Below are 19,875 nucleotides of genomic sequence, written 5' to 3'. Positions count from 1 at the left end.
TCTGGGCATTGGGCATGGCATTGAATCGGTATAGCAAACGACATTAAGCGCCATCTAGTGGCAAGTAAAAACAAATTGAAGAATACAAATTTCATGCAAAAAAATCAATGGTTCCTTTGTTTATGATTTCAACCCAGAACTAGAATAGAAAATAATAATAATAGAATAGAACTAGCCCTTATAGTCACTAGACCTACGGGTAAAATGATTAAATATGTAATTTCATTAATTTTTATATCCGATAATTCTCAGGATATTACAATTTGAAGATAAAGTTTAAGAGATATTAAGCGGTATTTATTTATATAATACATTGGAAAAGTTTTGAAGGGCGTGTGTCATGACGAATTCCCGCTGGGTTGAGGCGATGAGATCGTTTGGAGCGGGATTAGTGAGATTGATTCAAATATTTGTATATAACTCTGAACTAAACTTGTAACAACACTGAAGTAGGGGCAGATTGCTTTGAGTAATAATACAAGGATTTAAATTAAGAATATTATGCTATTGAGATATATGACTAGTGTTGTATTATCGATAATTGTTAAATAAAATTTAATTACTACTGTTTTTACTCACACTATTAAATACTAATGAAAGCAAAATTTATATGTATAGCCTTTATATGTCCCGCTGTTGGACAAAGGCATTTTCTTAGGAATATTTAAAGCTTATTCGACAACGCTGCACCGATATTCATGTGGCAGAATGTTATCCGACACATACAACCTGCTGTTTTCGGAGACTTACGATGTTTTCCTTAAGCTCGAGCATGAAGTTAAATATGAACATGAATCACCTTTTTTATAAAATTGGTAGACGGACGGGTAAATGAGCCACCTGATCGTAGCTTGGCTCATAGGCATTGGCGATGTAAGAAATATTAACCGTTCATTACATCGTCAATGCGCCACCATCCTTGGAAACTAAGATGTTTTGTCCTTTGTTGCTGTAGTTACACTGACTCTCTCACCCTTCAAATCGGAATACATCAATACTGAGTATTGTTGTTTGGCGGTAGAATATTTGAAGAGTGGGTGGTACCAATCCAGATGGATTTGCACAAAGCCCGACCTCTAAAGCTCTACGGTGATTGCTCTGGCCTGAACCCTCAATCATCATTCAGATGCACGTTTCTAGCTATCTCTGCTTTAATAAATAATACCAAAAGTATTTTGACGTAGCTAAAAATCTTACTTTTTACAATTACCGCCAGCAATAGAAACGATTACTTTAGTTTCACTATTTTGTCACGTATTGGGCGCGTGATGGACCTTACCGACTTAATCATGTCTCGCTGTAACGGTTGACGACAAGATAGTTAATAGAAATAGGTATTTATGAATCGAGAAAAACATAAAATGGCGTTGACGGAAAATATAAATAATAGTCAAGAAATCCTATCTGTTTTGCTTCGGGGGGAGCACAGTAGAAAGAATCGCGAAGCCCCTCTTGAAGCAATTCCACCTCCAATCGATTTCGAAGATCACCTTTTTTTTTTTTTTTATAACGCCGGAAGGGCAAATGACTCTACTCCACCTGATGGTAAGTGGTAGTAGAGTCCAAACGCGACGACGGCCAGTACAGACGGGAAAAACGTTCTGCACTAGCCGCCTTCGCCCTGCCGGCCCGCAAGATGCCTCTTCACGCCTCGTTTGAAGGAACCCGGGTTGTAAGAGGAGGGGAATACGTGAGCTGGTAAGGAATTCCATTTTTTGGAAGTGCGACAAAGAAAGGAGTTGCCAAATTTCTTTGTTCGCGATGGAATTGATGTCACAGTTAGGCGGTGACATCGAGAACCAGCTCGCGTGGACTTAAGAAGGAAGGGGGAAGCAGGAATTAGAGAGAATAATTCCTCAGAGCACTCGCCGTGATACAGTCGATAGAAAGCGCTCAGTGCTGCTATCTCACGACGCAATTGTAAAGGTTCAAGGGTGTTTGTGACCTTTACGTCGCCAATAATGCGTACGGCACGTCGCTGCAACCGGTCCAAGGCCTCAAGTAGGTACTTAGCGGAGCCATCCCAAAGGTGCGAACAATATTCCACGCAAGACCGTACCTGTGTTTTGTACAGCAGGCACAGTTGTTGTGGCGTGAAAAAGCGCCGCACCTTGTTCAGAACTCCGAGTTTCCGTGAAGCTGTTTTTATAACAGCCTCGATGTAATCCCTTGGACTAAGGTCGCAGCGAACGTCAATCCCCAGCATGGCGATTTTGCTTTGCATCACCAGCGGAGTACCACAGAGGGAGGGAAGAGGGGAAAATGTTGACTTTTTCGCCGTGAGAGCGCATACCTGTGTTTTCTTGGCATTAAACTCAACAAGATTATCAGAGCCCCATTTGGCGATGAGATCTAACGTCCTATCGAGTTCAATGACAAGATTCTCCCGCCTCTCCTCAGTTTCCGCCCGCCCAGCCACTGCGCGTCCGTGGTATCCACCATGCACTGTACTATCATCTGCATAGCAATGTATGTTCCCAAGGGAGAGCATATCATTGATATGCAAAAGAAAGAGTGTGGGAGATAGCACAGATCCCTGGGGGACCCCAGCATTCACTACATAGAATTGTGAAGCGCAACCATCTACTAAAACACGAAGGCTACGCTTGTGTAGGAAGCTGGCAATCCAGGTGCATAGCTGAGCAGGCAGACCATATGCTGGTAGCTTGGAGAGAAGACTTCTGTGCCAGACCCTGTCGAAAGCCTTGGAGATATCGAGGCTGACAGCCAACGATTCTCCATGCTTGTCGATAGCTTCACCCCAGAGGTGTGTTACGTACGCTAGAAGATCACCTGTGGACCGTTTTGGTCGAAACCCGTACTGACGATCATTAATTAGACAGTGATCTTCTAGGTAATGGATCAGTTGGTTGTTTAAAATCCGTTCCATCACCTTACAAAGTACTGAGGTGATAGCTATTGGCCGATAATTTGCCGGGTCAGACCGATCACCTTTTTTTGGGAACCGCTTGCACATTAGCTCTTCTCCAAGCCTCCGGCACACTTCCCGAAGAGAGAGAAAGTTGGAACAGGCGCGTTAACACAGGAGACAGCTCCGCTGCGCACTTCTTCAGCACTATGGCTGGTATTCCATCGGGACCGCTAGCTTTCCGTACATCAAGTGATTGCAGCTCCGCACGCACATCACGTTGCCTGATTTTAATGTCAGGCATCGTATGGCCACATGCAGGTATTGTAGGTGGCAGTGCACTACAATCATCGATGACGGAATTGTCGGCAAAGAGTTTAGCCAGGAGATCAGCTTGCTCTTGCGGACTGTGAGCTAGCGATCCGTCCGGATTTCTGAGCGGTGGCAGCGAAGGTTGGCAGAAATTGTTTTGCACAGACTTGGTCAGACGCCAGAAGCTACGGGAGCCCCTAGGATGCGAAACAAGGTCATGACCAATCTGTACAATGCGCTGTGCATCCGCTCTCGTGTATGCCTTTCTACAGGACTTGGAATTTTTATTATAGTTTGCTTTCAGTGAGTCAATGTTAGATGCCCCGCTAATGCAGCCGTTGATCCACTTGCGATATGCCGCCTGCTTAGCTGATACAGCATCGGCACATTCACGAGTGAACCAACGGTTACGCGTACTCCTACTGACGAGATCTGAGCTAGGAATGTAGTATTCCATTCCCAGCATGATCTCGCCAGCAACAGCAGCGGCACTAGCTGTCGGGTCATTCCCACTGAAGCAACGTTCCTTCCAAGGGACCGACGCATAGTAATCGCGCATACCGTCCCAATCCGCCGACTTATAGTGCCAAACGCGACGTTTGCATACCGCTAGTGGCGGCAGCTTGGCCTGTGGCACTCTGGTAGAAATAAGACTGTGATCCGAAGAGCCAAGAGGAGCCTGAACCACAACCTGATATTCCACCGGGTGAGAAGTCAGCAGAAGGTCCAGTAGAGAAGGTGCTTGCCCATCAATGTCTGGGATCCTGGTGGGCTGATCAACCAGTTGGGTCAAGTCATGTGTGAGAGCAAAAGCATGAGCAGTACTTCCAGCATGGTCAGTTTTGAGGGATTTCAACCAGGATTCGTGGTGAGCATTAAAGTCCCCCAAAAACACCAATTCCGCGTTAGGAAATTGCTCTTGCGCAGCATCTGCCACCCGACTAAGATGGTCAAATAGTCGGCTTGTCTCACAGTCACCATTGTGGGATCTGTAGAGGCACACGTAGACTCGGCTCTGACGAACCAGGTCCACACGTACCACCAACATGGAGAAGGAGGGGTCCTCCAAGCAGCGCAGTCGGTGACAGCAAACATCCGTCCTGACGAACAAGCATACTCCGGCTTTCGCTTTGAAGGATTCTTCAAGCGTGTAGCCGGGATAATTAAGGTAGCTGGTATCGGCAGGACGGAGTATTTGTGTCTCCGTGAGAAACAACATTGCTGGCCGTGCTGTCTCGAGATGGTGGTGGACAGCGTTGAGGTTAGTGTGGAGTCCTCGGATGTTAGAGAACTCGACCTCAAACAGCGAGGGTATGGTGGGGGTGAGCACCGCTGTACGACCGTTATTTCTTTTTTGTTGCGCCATTTGGGAGAAATTAAATGGAAAAGAGACGTGAAGCGAGCGATGTATTGCCACGATAGGGATGGGCAAAGTGTGGAGGCGTGTTTCCCCAAGTGGTTGCCAAAAGGAAAAATACACTGACCCGCCGGACGGAAGGGCCCCCGAACCCCCCCCCGGAAGTGGCCGCCGGGACCCCACCTACCGGTCACCAACCGGCACGACGGTCCACCCCGAGATTATGCGTGGCAAAACCTGGACTTTAGTGGATAGCAATTCTACATAAACCGGTCCCCTTCCCAAAGTCCTAGAATACCCGGGTTTTCCAGCCTTTCTGAATGTTTCAATTGAGTAAAAAAGAATGGCATAACTAGTCTGGCTATATGGGAAATGAGTTAACAGTTCCTTTTAACAGCCAGCTGAATTATTATTATAAGGATAAAAAATACAAGTTAGAAGTATAGAAATATTAATATTACTGATCTAATTTTCTCGCTTTTATCGCGGTATTATCTCGGGTAATTTCGTACGTGTACGTTTCGCAAACAAACGTCGTAAGATCTCATTTTTGGAATGCCCCTTGTACGAAACGTTGCTTTACATAATTTACATATCTTTATATATATATATTGAAATTATATATGTGAAATGAATATTATGTATGTATATAATATTCATTTTAACTAAATTATAATATATTAAATAATTACATTTTTGTAATTGTGCTTAATAGGTTGGACAATTAAAACCTTTTTATTTCTATAATGCACAGCTTTTTTAAATTTATTGTACAGTTACCTGTATAAGACTTAAAAAAAATATATATCGATATTTCGTATCACGTATTCCGAGATATATAAAATTTAAATACGAATTTTATTTTAAAAATGGAATTATTCATATTATAAATTAATAATTATAATTAAATAGTGTATAATTTGAAGAAGCATTTTAAAGTGGTACTCTAATTTGGAGCTGATATGGCCTAGTGATTAGGAGTCATGAATTTTAGCCCAAGATTGCGGGTTCTAACCGGCCAAGGGGCTAAATTTTCATGAGCTTAATTGTTGCTTCATTGTGAGAAAACCTGTATGTATCAGTTGAAATTCTGTTCACCAAACCCATATTGTATTCAAAAAACCGCAGAGCAGATAAGTGGAATAAACTGCAAACCTTCTCCTCAAAAGGTAAGGAGAGGAGGCCCAGCATTGGGGTATAAGTATAGTTATATGTACTACATATACATACCCTTTTTATTTAAATTCACATTTAATTCAATATCAGAAAGTTTGTAATATATACTTGTGAGCGAGTTATATATATATTTAGACATCTATTAATAATATATAATTATCGTTAAAAGTTATCACCATATGCTAAAACACGTCCCTGTCGAATAACACTTGAAATCATATTTAAATAATACCACAGTTACTGGTTCCTATTAGCATAAAAGCTTTAATTCGAATCTTTATTACAATTTTAAATGTTTATTAATATAACATAATCCAAATTATCTTCAATTATAATGTTATCAATATTTAATTAATGGTTTGTCTTTATTAAAATTTACATAGTACTCAGTAACAGCCTGTAAATGTCCCACTGCTGGGCTAAGGCCTCCTCTCCCTTTTTTTTTTGAGGAGAAGGTTTGGAGCTTATTCCACCACGCTGCTCCAGTGCGGGTTGGTGGAATACACATGTGGCAGAATTTCAGTGAAATTAGGCACATGCAGGTTTCCTCACGATGTTTTCCTTCACCGTAAAGCACGAGATGAATTATAATTACAAATTAAGCACATGAAAAGTCAGTGGTGCTTGCCCGGGCTTGAACCCACGATCATCGGTTAAGATTCACGCGTTCTTACCACTGGGCCATCTCGGCTTGTTGCTAAATTTACATAATGGTATATAAAATAATCATAAAAATATTTTGCCTTTTGTTTTGATTATATAAAAGTTATTATGTACATATTCAATTTTAAATGTGTGTATTGAATGTATTGAATAACGGATTTAAGATGAAATTTAAGTATTGTGAATCTTTTTGTGTGTGTTTTTTTAATTAAAATGAAAATATATTAATTCAAATAGGCTTTTGTAAGCACTTTTAAAATGTCAGGATTATATTGAATGTGAATCTGTCACCAGCTTAGAATGTACATACAAATAAAAAAAGTTATATAGATCAAACACAATACATACTTTAATATAATACGCCAACACTAACTAATTTTATCATCTATATAATCTTGTGTTGGATTACATGCTTTAGTATATTTTTTAAGCAATGCTTTTTATTAGCAATGTGAAAAATATCTGCGAAATTTTATTATTGAAACGAATACCTTGCCCTAGCAATAATATATTGACCTTGCTGAATCGGAACTTTGGCGTTATAAGCTTATGCTTACTCCACCTGTTAATATGGTGATTATTATTGATTCTATCAAAATAACTATTGTTATTGTGAATATACATATAAGTGTTGTGTGAATATGTTGAAACGAACTGTAAGTATTGCTTTTCTTAAAAGATCCCGAATATTCTCGAGCTCGAAATTGAGCTCTAATGTTATAAATAGAACGGAGAGCTCTCTGTTGTAAAATTTTAATAGTTTCAATATCAGTAGTAATAACAGTTCAATATGCCATATGACATTTATGGGATTTATACAAGCCCATATTGGGTGTCACTCATTCCCTCAAACAGCTATACTGATCGTAACTGCTCACCACCGCCTAGACATTGCTCTTCAAAAACCTTCTCTCCAAAAATATTTGGAGCTTACTCTGTTCGACGTTTAAACAGAATTGAATGTGTCGTGGCCGCAAGCAGACGGAGCTCTTCGTGCTCTTTGACGTCATCTACAAAAAGCGGTTGCAGATTATAACTCGATTATGGCCAACAGAATGGACTTATGAACGATATTTGAGGCACTTTAATTTTATAAAAGTAACATGTATGATAAATATATACGGTACTTGTAATAAACGCTCATAGTATTTTTTCTCCGCCAAGAGAATATTTGGTTCGTAGCGCCCAATTCAGTTATTTGTCACTAAGTTTTAAAGGTTATCGGTTACAGTAGTTTTTTGTTCGTATACTTTTACCACTGCTATGTATTCTTTAAGCCGTCGGTACGGTACTCTTAGTTCGGCCAATATACTACAGTTACAATTGATCCTAAGCGTCCGATATTTACGGAATGACATCTGTTGGTGTACTCACACATTTTGCAATGGTCAAAGGATGTTTCGAGTATTTTTTTAGAAAAAAACCAACGTTATTCGTCAATTTTGGCATGTAGCAGAAGTGCTCGTTAGAGACGCCTCTGGCTATTTATCCTTCCAACAATGCATGGTTTTGTGGAAACATTTTTGCGAATCAGAGTCTCTTATGAGTCATCTCTTGTTCCATGGTATAAGAGTCACAAAGATCTGAGTTTCGTTTCGTTGAAGGAATACGAAATCGAGTTGGAGCATGATATACCGAACCGTATATATTTGCTTTCTGTGTTATGTATATGCGATGACAATGATATGTAAAGAATTGTTAGAGATAGAAAGAAGTTGAAGAAGAATAAAACTTCGGGTAAAAGGAATGATCCCAAAACTTGCATATAATATTATATAAATTCGTTAAAATAAATTGTTAAAAGTCAGTGGTCTACATTCAAAAGATATAATATAGTCAAATGTTTTATTTAACCTTTCAAAGTATTGAAGTGCGAAAATATATATTAAGGCTTTTTTGGTTAACTATAATACGACCACGTAAACGTGAAGTAAACATATTATTACCCTAACGTTAACTCGCTAATATTAACATTCCAATCCAATGAGTATATAAATGGCGTATATATTTTTGTACAATATGTAGTTTAAATCACCCTATGATTGGTGAGAGTAATGATTACTGCAATCTAGCGGACGCATCGGATTTCGCGTCACGTCGTGTTGATTGTCGGACGACAAACCGACCGGCCGCCGGCGTTCCAATTACTAGCGACACAGACACCACCCTGCTTGCGATACTGACGACAAAGATTATGTCAGAAACATCAGAAATATCTATCAATATACAGCTAAGAATAATCATAAGTACAGATTAAGTAGACATATGTACTGTAATTTTGCAAATGATAAATAAGTCACAAAAATAACAACTAAAAAAACACATGATTATAAAACGCAATAAAATATTTGTGCGTAATATATTTGAACTTTATCTTGACAGTCGTGTTCTTGATAGAAGAATTTTGTGCTATCTTATCTGGGAAGGTAACATTCATTCAATTATACCGCAAAACAGCAGTAAGTACTTGGTAATGTTCCTGTTTGAAGGGTGAGCCAGTGTAACTACAGGGACGTTACTGAAACTGGTTTTCAACCATCAAATTACATATATATCAACTACATAATTAACTATCATTATTTGCATAAATCGAAGTCATTTAGATTTAGTCTAATAAATTAACTATATTAAATGTTTATAATACAACAGCGTAGTGTGCACTATTACTCGTCATATTATCTAAGCAACATCGATGAGAATTACCGCAAAAATATTTTAAGTGCAGTTACTGGTGCAATAACTGATGGTAGGGCGTTGTGCAGGCTCGTCTGGGTAGGTACCACCTAATCATCAGATTTTCTACCGCAAAACAGCAGTGCTTGGTATTGTTGTGTTCCGGTTTGAAGGGTGAGGGAGCCAGTGTAATTACAGGCTCAAGGAACATAACATCTTAGTTCCCAAGGTTGGTGGTACATTGACTATGTAAGCGATGGTTAATATTTCTCACAATACCAATGTCTATGGGCGTTGGTGACCACTTACCATCAGGTAGTCTGCTCGTCCGCCTTCGTAGTCTATAAAAAAAAGTGTTAATAAATAGTATTTTAATTATTAATTCAATTTATAAAAAATAATATAAAACTATTTCAAACACCCAAGATAAAATAAAATGAAAAAATAAGCTGAATCTAAATAAATGCTGATCGCTTTCTTGAAAAAATAACCAAACTTGCTATATAAAGAATTTACTCATACTTTACATAACATTACTATGGGAAACCAAACAATATGCGGTCGTCCTTATTTGTACGTTATTGGCCTTACTTATAAACGTTGTTTAGCGTGTGATTAGTTAAACAATGCTGTCTCCTTCTTTCAAATGTCCAATCAGTAATGTCCAAAAGAGCGAAATCTGTGCTTAACTACACAGCCGCTAAGCAATGTTCTTAAGTAAGGCCAATACGGTACAAATATATGACAAAGTTTCCATACTTTACTAGCAGTTCTGTATTGTTGCTAATCTATATCCCGACCCGCAAACCCCCGGTTCTCACTTATCAGGACTTACGGGCTAATACCACCCGAAGGGCGCCACCCAATCTGCTGTGGCGCTTATCTCAATTTAATGGCTTCCGTATTAATACCGCCTTTGTCTAATTTGAGGATTCTTCGTTTACTATTGTTAAATCGTCCGGTAAAAAATTATTACTTTTCAAATAAAGATAAGTTTGCTTTTTATTAAATTAATTTTGAATGGATCTTCTGAAAACAACGTTGTGAATAAAATGATTATTTTTATTTATTAAGATATTAATTAACTTTCGGATCAACTCTATTAATGTTTGTCAAAAGTGTATAAAAACTGTTATTTATTCAAGCGAAATAAAAATCACAAACCACACACCATTTCAAATCAACAATTTCCTTATCACTTTGGAGGAAAAGTAAAGAATCAAAGCATTGTTTCCAATATCTGGACGGAAAAGTTTTATTGGGCACAAAGTAGGTTTTATCCAGGGATGGGTCATCAACCGCGGACAGAAAGGACGTCTGCCGGACGCGTGCTACTGAATGCAAAGATATTTTCCGCTAAATGCGGATCGTTTTCAAAGGGTTTCTCTTAGGAGGAAGAAAAAGGAGTCCCTTTTCGATTACCGGCGCTGGCGAGTAGGACCGCAATTAAGGAAAATTATTTCTTTTCGCAGTATCACGGATGTCGTTTGTGTTGGCTTCTGATCACTGGTTGTATGGTTTTTGATTGTTTGATTTGATCGATTATTTTATTTATCTTATTTTTTTCATCATCAGTATTATTTTGTTTTCAATTTATTCTTAAATCTCCGCAATTTTTTTTTGTATATACTTTATTTCTGGTACATATAAGAAAATCAAATATTAATATGCATCACTTTCTAGGAATACAAAATTAATGTGTTCAGTTATTTACGCATTACGTAACGTCATAATATCGACAAATCTTATGTAAATTATATTGAATACAAAATACCTAGTACTGGACTGTACTCGTTGTAACCTTGCAACAGATACAACAGTATCTGACTACTCCGATACATTTTATACGTTCGTATACAAACATGATACACCTAAGCAAACAGTCGGAGGGTAGTGCAACGAACTGTTCGATCTTTTGTTTATTTTTATTCTAGAAATCGTTCCAGGATATGCCATAAAGTCTTAATGGTATACGGATATATTTTATTAATAAAAATGTTTTGAAAAGCTAAAATAGTTACTTATATCGTATAACGGGTTTGCTAGACATCTATTGGCAAGAACAAGTCGACTTTAACGAAAAACACGCGCAGGTTTATGTCAACGCAAGTTACACTTAAGTTGATTTGTTCAATTTGTACTAGACAAAAAAAAACTAAATGTGTTAAAATTGCCCACGTGTATATTCAACCCAGTGGAGCAGTGTGGTGACTTATCCCAGCGGTGGGACATTAATGATCTGATAGCATTCAAGTATGATTAACGTTTGATTAAAACATAAAAAAGGTCTAGTAAGAAATATGAAAAGATTCTATTAGAGGTGAAAAAAAATCAGTTGATTTATTCCACTATTACAATAAGAGACGGCTACTGAATATATTCTGTGCTTAAAGTCCACTTGACTTCTGACTTGACTGTTTTGAATTCCACATCTTTGCTTTCCGCTCTCCGAGGACCGGTAACATTTTGCGCAAACTGCAATAGCAGCACCATACAATTTAGAACCTTGAATCATCCACGGAGAACTCACTTTCAATTTGTACGAAAATAGAGTATGCTTTTTACTATACTAATTCGTATCCGCTTGAATTTTTATAGAGCGTCCTGGTTATTTTAAGTAACTGGAAATTATACTTTATGCTTACGATCATAGAGCTTATTTTTTTTGTTCATCGTTTTCCTGCTATAGGTTCCTTTCGTCCCTCAAAGGTAGTCCCCAGAGGCGAGAACCCGAACTCCTCATTTATCATGTTCGTCACGTGTTGACCATCCCTTGTATACTGCATCACATATACGAAATCTTACATAGAAGATCACATCACACCTACCCATATCAACAATTTTATTAAGCCCTAGTCCATATTTTCGTTTCGTCTTATGATTATATTATTTATAAGAAAAATATTGAACAAAGACATACGTGCGTATAATTCTCAAACACAACTCAATGTTGGTGATAAATTCACATCCTTTATGAACATTAATATTTACATAAGTTTCAGCTTACGGTTGTGAAATGAGGCTGCTTTAAATGGAATATATCGTCGGTTCAATGTACAGGAATGAAAAATAAATTAATTATTAAATTAAAATAATGGTCATTATTACTCCACCAACCAATATGGCTCAGTGGTTAAAATACTTGAATATTAACTGATGATTACGGGTTCAAATCCAGAAATGAATCACTGTTTTTTTTGCTTAATTTATATTTATAGGTCATCAAGTACTTGGGGGTAACATAAACAAGAAAGCTGGCATACGCCAAAAAAAAAAAATTGCCATATGTGTTACCACCCCGTATTCGAGCAGCTTGAAAACCTTCACAAAAGAAGAGGATGCCTATCGGATAATACACGTCAGTAGGAGAATTAAAGGCTGTAAATAGCAACAGTTTTTATTCTAAATGTCTTAGTAACGATATAATATCTCATAAATTCTATGGCTACTTAACCACAACAATCACAGGAAAGAAACCGGAACTTACATCCAGCTTTCAATTAAATATACGATCAGTTATTAAATAAAACAATTCTACAAAATTGCTTGATAGCATTCTTCCATTCGTCTCTGTCCTTTACAGATTTTCTTTTACGCAACCAATTCTTTTTTCTTAATCTATTTTCACTGCGGGTTTCATCTAGTCATTGCCTTAGGGATGAAGGGGAGTTATCCCATAATCCAACCCTATGCAAACAAAGAGCAAAGAAATTGTGGAATTTGCAAATATTTACGTAACGTAAACTTTCAACGTAGTTATTGATGTTATAATTTACATACAATGAAAACCACTTCGTGCAATGGTATTATTATTTATAATCATTAAATTTAATTTTGCGTTTATTATATTGGTTTTAACTTATCTGTAACAAGCTTGAATTTATTACATTTAGTTGTTTCCCCAGTAGTACTTCTAACCAAATTTTGGCCACGGTAGTCAATCACGAAGACCAGCTCCGTCTGCTTTCTCACTGATTTTTTAAGAGGTACTAAACTCGACTAGAAGGAGTCAGCTGTAGGACTCACAGATTTACGCGCTATCCAAACCATTGAAATATATCACTTCTTAATACAGTTATTTTTTGGGCAGAAAGTCTTAAACATTAAATAATGTCTTGACTTGGGCTTTGATTCTATGAATCTGCAACCCTAAAGCTAGCCACAATACCAAGTCTGTTCTCCTTAAAGTAAAGGCCCACTACTGAGCTAAGTCCTTTTCCCTTAAAGAGAAGATTTGAAGCTTATTTCACCACGGTGCTTCTTTACAGGTTGCTGGACACACATGTGGCTCCCTAACGATGTTTTCCTTCACATTGTATTATGAATAAAAATTATTCCGTCCGTATCCGTAACAGCCTGTGAATGTCCCACTGCTGGGCTGAAGGCCTCCTCTCCTCTTTTTGAGGAGAAGGTTTGGAGCTTATTCCACCACGCTGCTCCAATGCGGGTTGGTAGAATTCATTTGTGGCAAAATTTCAGTGAAATTAGACACATGCAGGTTTCCTCACGATGTTTTCCTTCACCGTAAAGCACGAGATGAATTATAATCACAAATTAAGCACATGAAAATTCAGTGGTGCTTACCCGGGTTTGAACCCACGATCATCGATTAAGATTCACGCTTTCTTACCACAGGGCCATCTCGGCTTACAAAAAAATTTATTAACGGCAGTGAAATTCAATGGTGCTTGCAGATTTGTACTCGCCATCAACGGGTACGGGTCACGTGGTCTAACCACTAGGCGATTTCGGCTAATTCTTATCTATTTTACTAATTATGACATAAAGAAAAGCAGCTACGAATAATAACTAATTATATAGTTATTTCACTCAACTGAAGTTAAGTAGTTATTTAAAGTTATTCGTTTCATAACCAGCAACATAGAAGATGTCTTAAAACTAATCTCACGTCTCGTCTCCTCAGTGATACTGGAAAGTTTATAAAATTAATTTTCTCCGAAGACTGATATTTTAATGAAATATTAGAAAACTAGGAAAATGTATGTATGTCAGACGTTATTGAGGTTAAACGGAATTGAAAACAAATTATCTTAAACAAATTGGCTTTGGTGACTGACTTTCTGAATCTAGTTGCTACAATAACGGTCATAGGTTCAATTCCTTAAATAAAAATATATTTTATTTCTTTTTTTCTTTACATTTGACACACAAAATAGCTAACGCAATGAGGTAGTTAAGGTAATTTGTTATGTCATGGTATATACAAAATGTAAACTATATATTAAATATTGAAAAATATAACATAGTTTATATATCATACATAGCTTTCCGTTCTGGCTTCGCAAAGATTTTCGTTATGCGTAATGTAATGTTGGGATGTTTTTTTTCAACACCTTTAACAATCATTTACCAATTTAAGCAAACCTTAATTAATTGTACAAGTAAACAATTCTTATGAATAAACTCGTTCCTTGGTGAAAATAAAAAAAAAAAAAAAGTTCGGTAGTTTTTGACTTCGTTTCACGTCAGTTTCGTTTGTGTCAGATACAAACCACATTATGACGGTGTATGCTTAATTAACCGCAAATACTAACTTGAAAACACACTTGTATAAATATTTGCTTGCACTACTTTACGTATACCTAGATGATCTTTGCCTCATAGTCTGGCTTGTAAAGCAAATATTATTGATAGAAGCAATAACAACGGAGCCTAAATCTTATATGCTAACTATGCAACTCTGCGCTTACGGCTAGTTGTTAAGACAAACGCCCGTAGTAATGGTCAGCTATATGGGTAGATACGTATGGCCAGTTGAAGACCTTGTGGTTCATGCAGTAAATTGAGACTGCTGTTTGCATGATCGATATTAGTATTGCTTATATATAGTTTTTGTATGATTTTACATCTCTTTTTGCGTTATTGCAAATATCTTTATATAATATTTAATTTATATTATGTTCTATTTTGTCATACTTGTTTATTTATGTATTCTCGTATAAATAATAAAGTGTTAAATAAATATTTGGTCTTGGTGTGGCGTTTTTGGGTTTATATTCAGTGCTTCAGTAACAATCCTATATGTATATCTTTATTTATATTATTAATCTAAAGATATTGCGTTTTAAAGCAGTAATGTCAGTATTTACCGTGATTCTTTAAGCGATTCCTAGTCCATTAGCAGTTATAAATTTTAGTTAAGTAACGTTATCTACGAAGTAAGTACACGTTGCTTTTTAGACCTTTGTACATTTCAATGACACGACACGTCTTTTCTATAAAAAATAGGCATGCGGTTGGTTAAATGGGCCACCCGATGGTAAGTGGTCATCATTACCAATAGACGTTGGCACTAATATTAACCGTACATGATACCTTGATAATATGATATTTATATCATTTTTTTTTTCAATTTATGTAATATTCATTAATTTTACACTGCGCTCTGGTACCTCTTCTAGAAGCGCTATCTCTTCTAGAAGAGATATTACTTACTAAAATACAATTCGTATACATTATATTAAATGAAAAAAAAAAAATATATATATATATATATTTATATATAGCTTGTGCCTATGAAGTTCAAATATAATACTCATTTACAACAAACAGCTTATAGTCAAATTAGAGATTTCAATCTTAAAATTTTTTGTTGAAAAAAGCCATGATTTGTATTCATTTCTTGAGATTTAATATTTTCCTCGCCAGAGTTCGAAATATGGTACGAATTACTAAGACAATGTTACAAATGATTACATACTTTGGTTTTATTTTTCATTATACTGGAGTCTTAAGTTAACTCACAGCATTATAGGCGTTATTATAATAGCAGTAAGTATTAGATTTATAAAGTAAGAGATTGTACGGGTGTTGAAAAGTAATTACATTCATATTACATTTTGCTCCTGATCCTTTTTTCAACGACTGATCCTTATTTTTATTTCTTTATTTAATAACGTTTTGATTTATTTAACATTAATTAAAATAAGATGTTGTGAGCGTTCGAAATTTCAATGTTATCTTAATTTCAGTTTAATAATATCTTTTTTTATTGTTATTTAATCATAAAGTTTTAGTGTTCTAAATTTAAATAATTTCTTAATTTAAGTTTAAAATTATCTTTTTTTATTGTGATTTAATTATTCAGTTTTATAAATAATTAAGGAATATTTCATGAATGCATTAATTACATTTTCCAGTTGGGAATAATATAATTGTGGCCGTCACAACAGATTTAAGCAAACCGAAACGTATTCATTTAGAATTTACATTCACAGGTAAATGCGGTCTTTAATAATAAAAAAAGCGGGAAAAAGGGAAAACTCGACAGGAAACGGTCGCTGTTTATCGAAAAACAAAGCAAGTGAGGCATGCAATATGCATAATGATTGTACTAAATTAGAACAAAAACGGCCTTTACTCTGACTCAAATTGCTTATGGTACGTCGTTTTCAACTTCTCATAATATTACAAGGGAAAGTATTATTGCAGTTTTTGGTTTGTCCTCCAATAAAAATGTCTAATTTGCTTCAAGAATAAGCCGAGATGTAATTTGGGAGCCAAGTTTTCATATCTCTTTTTTGTAATAATAACGTCGTTTAATATTTTGTCTTTATTTCGGATTGGATGTAAAATAATATGTTTTGTAAAAACAGAATAAACGTAATATATATGAATGTTCTATATATGAAACAATTTGAACAGGATTTGGTTTACAATATCGTTGATAGTTAAAAGTCAATCTTGTAATAATTCTTAATTTAAAAAACATAAATATTAAATACAATTAAAATGATTGAATTTTTTGTCTCGCGTTTTTTCGTGTGTGTAATAGAGATGAAAATATAAGGTCTTATTTATTTTATTGCTTGGTACAGTGAGAACTTTAACAGATGTTGATCTTGTACTACCTTAGAAAATACAAAAACTTTTTCGAATAGTCGATACGTTATTTACGCAAAAAGTTTTGAAACTCGTACCATAGTAAAAGCCACATTTCATTTAATGGGTATGCATCTTGTATATTTTAAATAATATATATTATATACCTTACTGCCTCGTTGGTTTAGTGGCTTGATGTAAGGCACAGACCCGGTTTTTCTGTCAGAAAATTCTCAGTAGCAGCCCGGAGTCTAAAAGTTGGAAGTGTGTACACTCCCGTACTCACTCGGAAAGCACGTAAAGCCGTTGGTCCTGCGCCTGAACTCTTTCCGGTCGTGTCGGATTGCCGTCCCATCGGATTATGAGAGTAAGGAAGAGAGAGTGCACCTGTGTTTGCGCACATATTGTGCACATAATATCTCCTGCGTATTTAGCTTATTTCTCTGGAGATAGGCCGCCGTGGCCGAAATCAGTCTGGAGGACATTATTATTATATACATTAGTGAAAATCTGCCTTGCCATATTATGTGATGATGAATGGATGAAATTATGATGATAATGAATGAGATGAATTTTATTCTCATTACTTTTTTATTTGTGCATTTACATATTATATGATACGAAAGAATAATAATACCCTTTTTTAATCTATTTTTTTGTAAGCTTAATTTAATTTTCTACTGATAATATAAAATACTACAAAACTAATTATCTCACAACATACTATCTCGAAATCACGAATAAGTATCACTCAAAGAATTCACAAAATAAGAATAGAAACTTTGATGTTAATTTCTATGAAATTACAAACTGAATTATCACCTTCATGTAATCATGTAGTCAATGGAGTGTCTAACAACGTTTGAGCTATCGATAGAAGATAAAAAAATATAGGATATTTGGTGATGTTACTAAGTCTATTGTCGAATAATTCAAAAGTATTGTATAACCTAGCTAAACCTAATTTAAGTTAGCGTTATTAGTTTAATTTTTTATATTATTATAATAACATTTTGTAAGAATATTAACGAAACGAAAATAATTCGCTATTAAAGAACTGAGTTATAATGTGACTAACATTATTGCAGCTCTCATCATATGAAATGTTCGGCGGAAATAGTTGCCGATTAATATTCATAGATTATTATTTTTTCTCGAATAATCTCCACGGGCGTGTTGTCCGTGCTTTTGGTGTATTTTTTATTTTGTTTATTTTTCTTGATGACGAAGGGCCGGTTGGCGTGGTTGGTAGATACTTGCCTTTTCACGCCGAAGGTTGTGGGTTCGATTCATCGACACATCACAGACATTTGTGTGCATGAACATGTCTGTTTGTCCTGAGTCTGGGTGTAATTTTCTATATAATTATGTATTTACAAAAGAAAAGTAGTATATGTAGTATATCAGTTGTCTGGTTCCCATAGCATAAGCTTTGTACAAGCTTAATTTGGGATCAGATGGCCGTGTGTGAAAAATTTTCCAGGATATTATTATTATTATTATTTTATGTGTGGTACATTAATAAAGTGAGATGAAATATATTTTTTACTTTAAGACTAATGTTCGCCTACGCATTGACAAAGATGATGTCAGCAGTCAGCAGTTATATTTTAAAGCTAAAAACGTAATATAGATTCATCAAACGATATTTTTTTTTAATTTGGCATTAAATCCGGCGTTTAAGAATATCATCGATAAAATGTCGATTGCTCAGCGGGATGTACGAATTTTTCATCTGTGTTATATATTAAGTTAATATTATGTATATAAAATTGACAAATACGTCGAATAAATTAATGGAAACAGTAATCATGTAATACATAAATAACTTAACAAGTTTCTGTTTTTGTATAAATTATATGAATTTTCAAATGTTTTTTTTTTCTTTAAGTATATTTTATATGTACTAGTATAATAAAATGGTTATGGCGAATTCATTTCACGTTCATGAGGATTATCTTACTTACCTTTACTCTTACTTACAATATGTCATTTTGATCTGTATCTTTAAAATGTCATCATAATTATAGTACCGACTATAAATTAATTGTAACATTTCATGATCAAGAACTTTGTTTCTTAAATAGCATCCTCAGCAATTCCAATTCAGAGTTCAACCTGGCAAGCACCAATTTCTATGTGCTGCATTTGTGTTTTTAATTCATCTCGTGGTCGGCGGCAGGAAACCTGCATGTGGCGGATGAAAATCAGGCACGTGTATCCAACCCATATTGGAGTGTTGTGGTGGAGCTTACTCCAAACCATCTCCTCAAAAAGGAGAGAATTTCTTAGCCCAGCCGAGGTACATTTACAGGCTGTTCTTTACTTTGACTCATATTCTTTTACCTGACTGATTTCAGCCACTGCGACTATTCTCAAAGGATACTAGGCTATTACGTAGGAAATATTATAGCAACACAACAAAACACAGGGGTACTATTTTTCCCTCACTCTCATAATCTGATTAAATAAAGGTTTCCATCGTAGAACTGACGACTATAAGTGTTATATGAAGCACCGGAATGTACAAAATTGCAAATTCTAGACGCTGGTCTGCTATTGAGATTTTTTCGATTTTTACAGTCCGATCTGGGGTATCAACCCTGACGTTCGGTATCTGTGTCTTTTAATATAGCTAGCAGACCAACGAGGCAGACTAATAAAAAATGTACTTATAATTTATGATGAATATAGACAAAATACTGCTACTCCAGCACTCGACTCTGCTTTGACGGGCGAAGTACAATTTACTGCCGTTCACTGGGCGCGATAAAAACCCTTTGTCATAAGCCAACCCGGTAACACTCTCGCGTTTTACGACCAAATAAATTTCAAACACTATTATCATTCAAATCGAGACCGGACCCACAAAATACAAACACCCTTTTTATCAGCGTTCGTTCAAAAGATTCACGAAATATTTTACAAAAACATGTCCTCTACATTTAAATGAAAAAAAAAAACATAAAATACGTATAAATAT

Source organism: Nymphalis io, chromosome 12, assembly GCF_905147045.1.
Source record: "Nymphalis io chromosome 12, ilAglIoxx1.1, whole genome shotgun sequence".
Lineage (NCBI taxonomy): Eukaryota > Metazoa > Arthropoda > Insecta > Lepidoptera > Nymphalidae > Nymphalis > Nymphalis io.
This window is presented reverse-complemented; position numbering follows the sequence as displayed.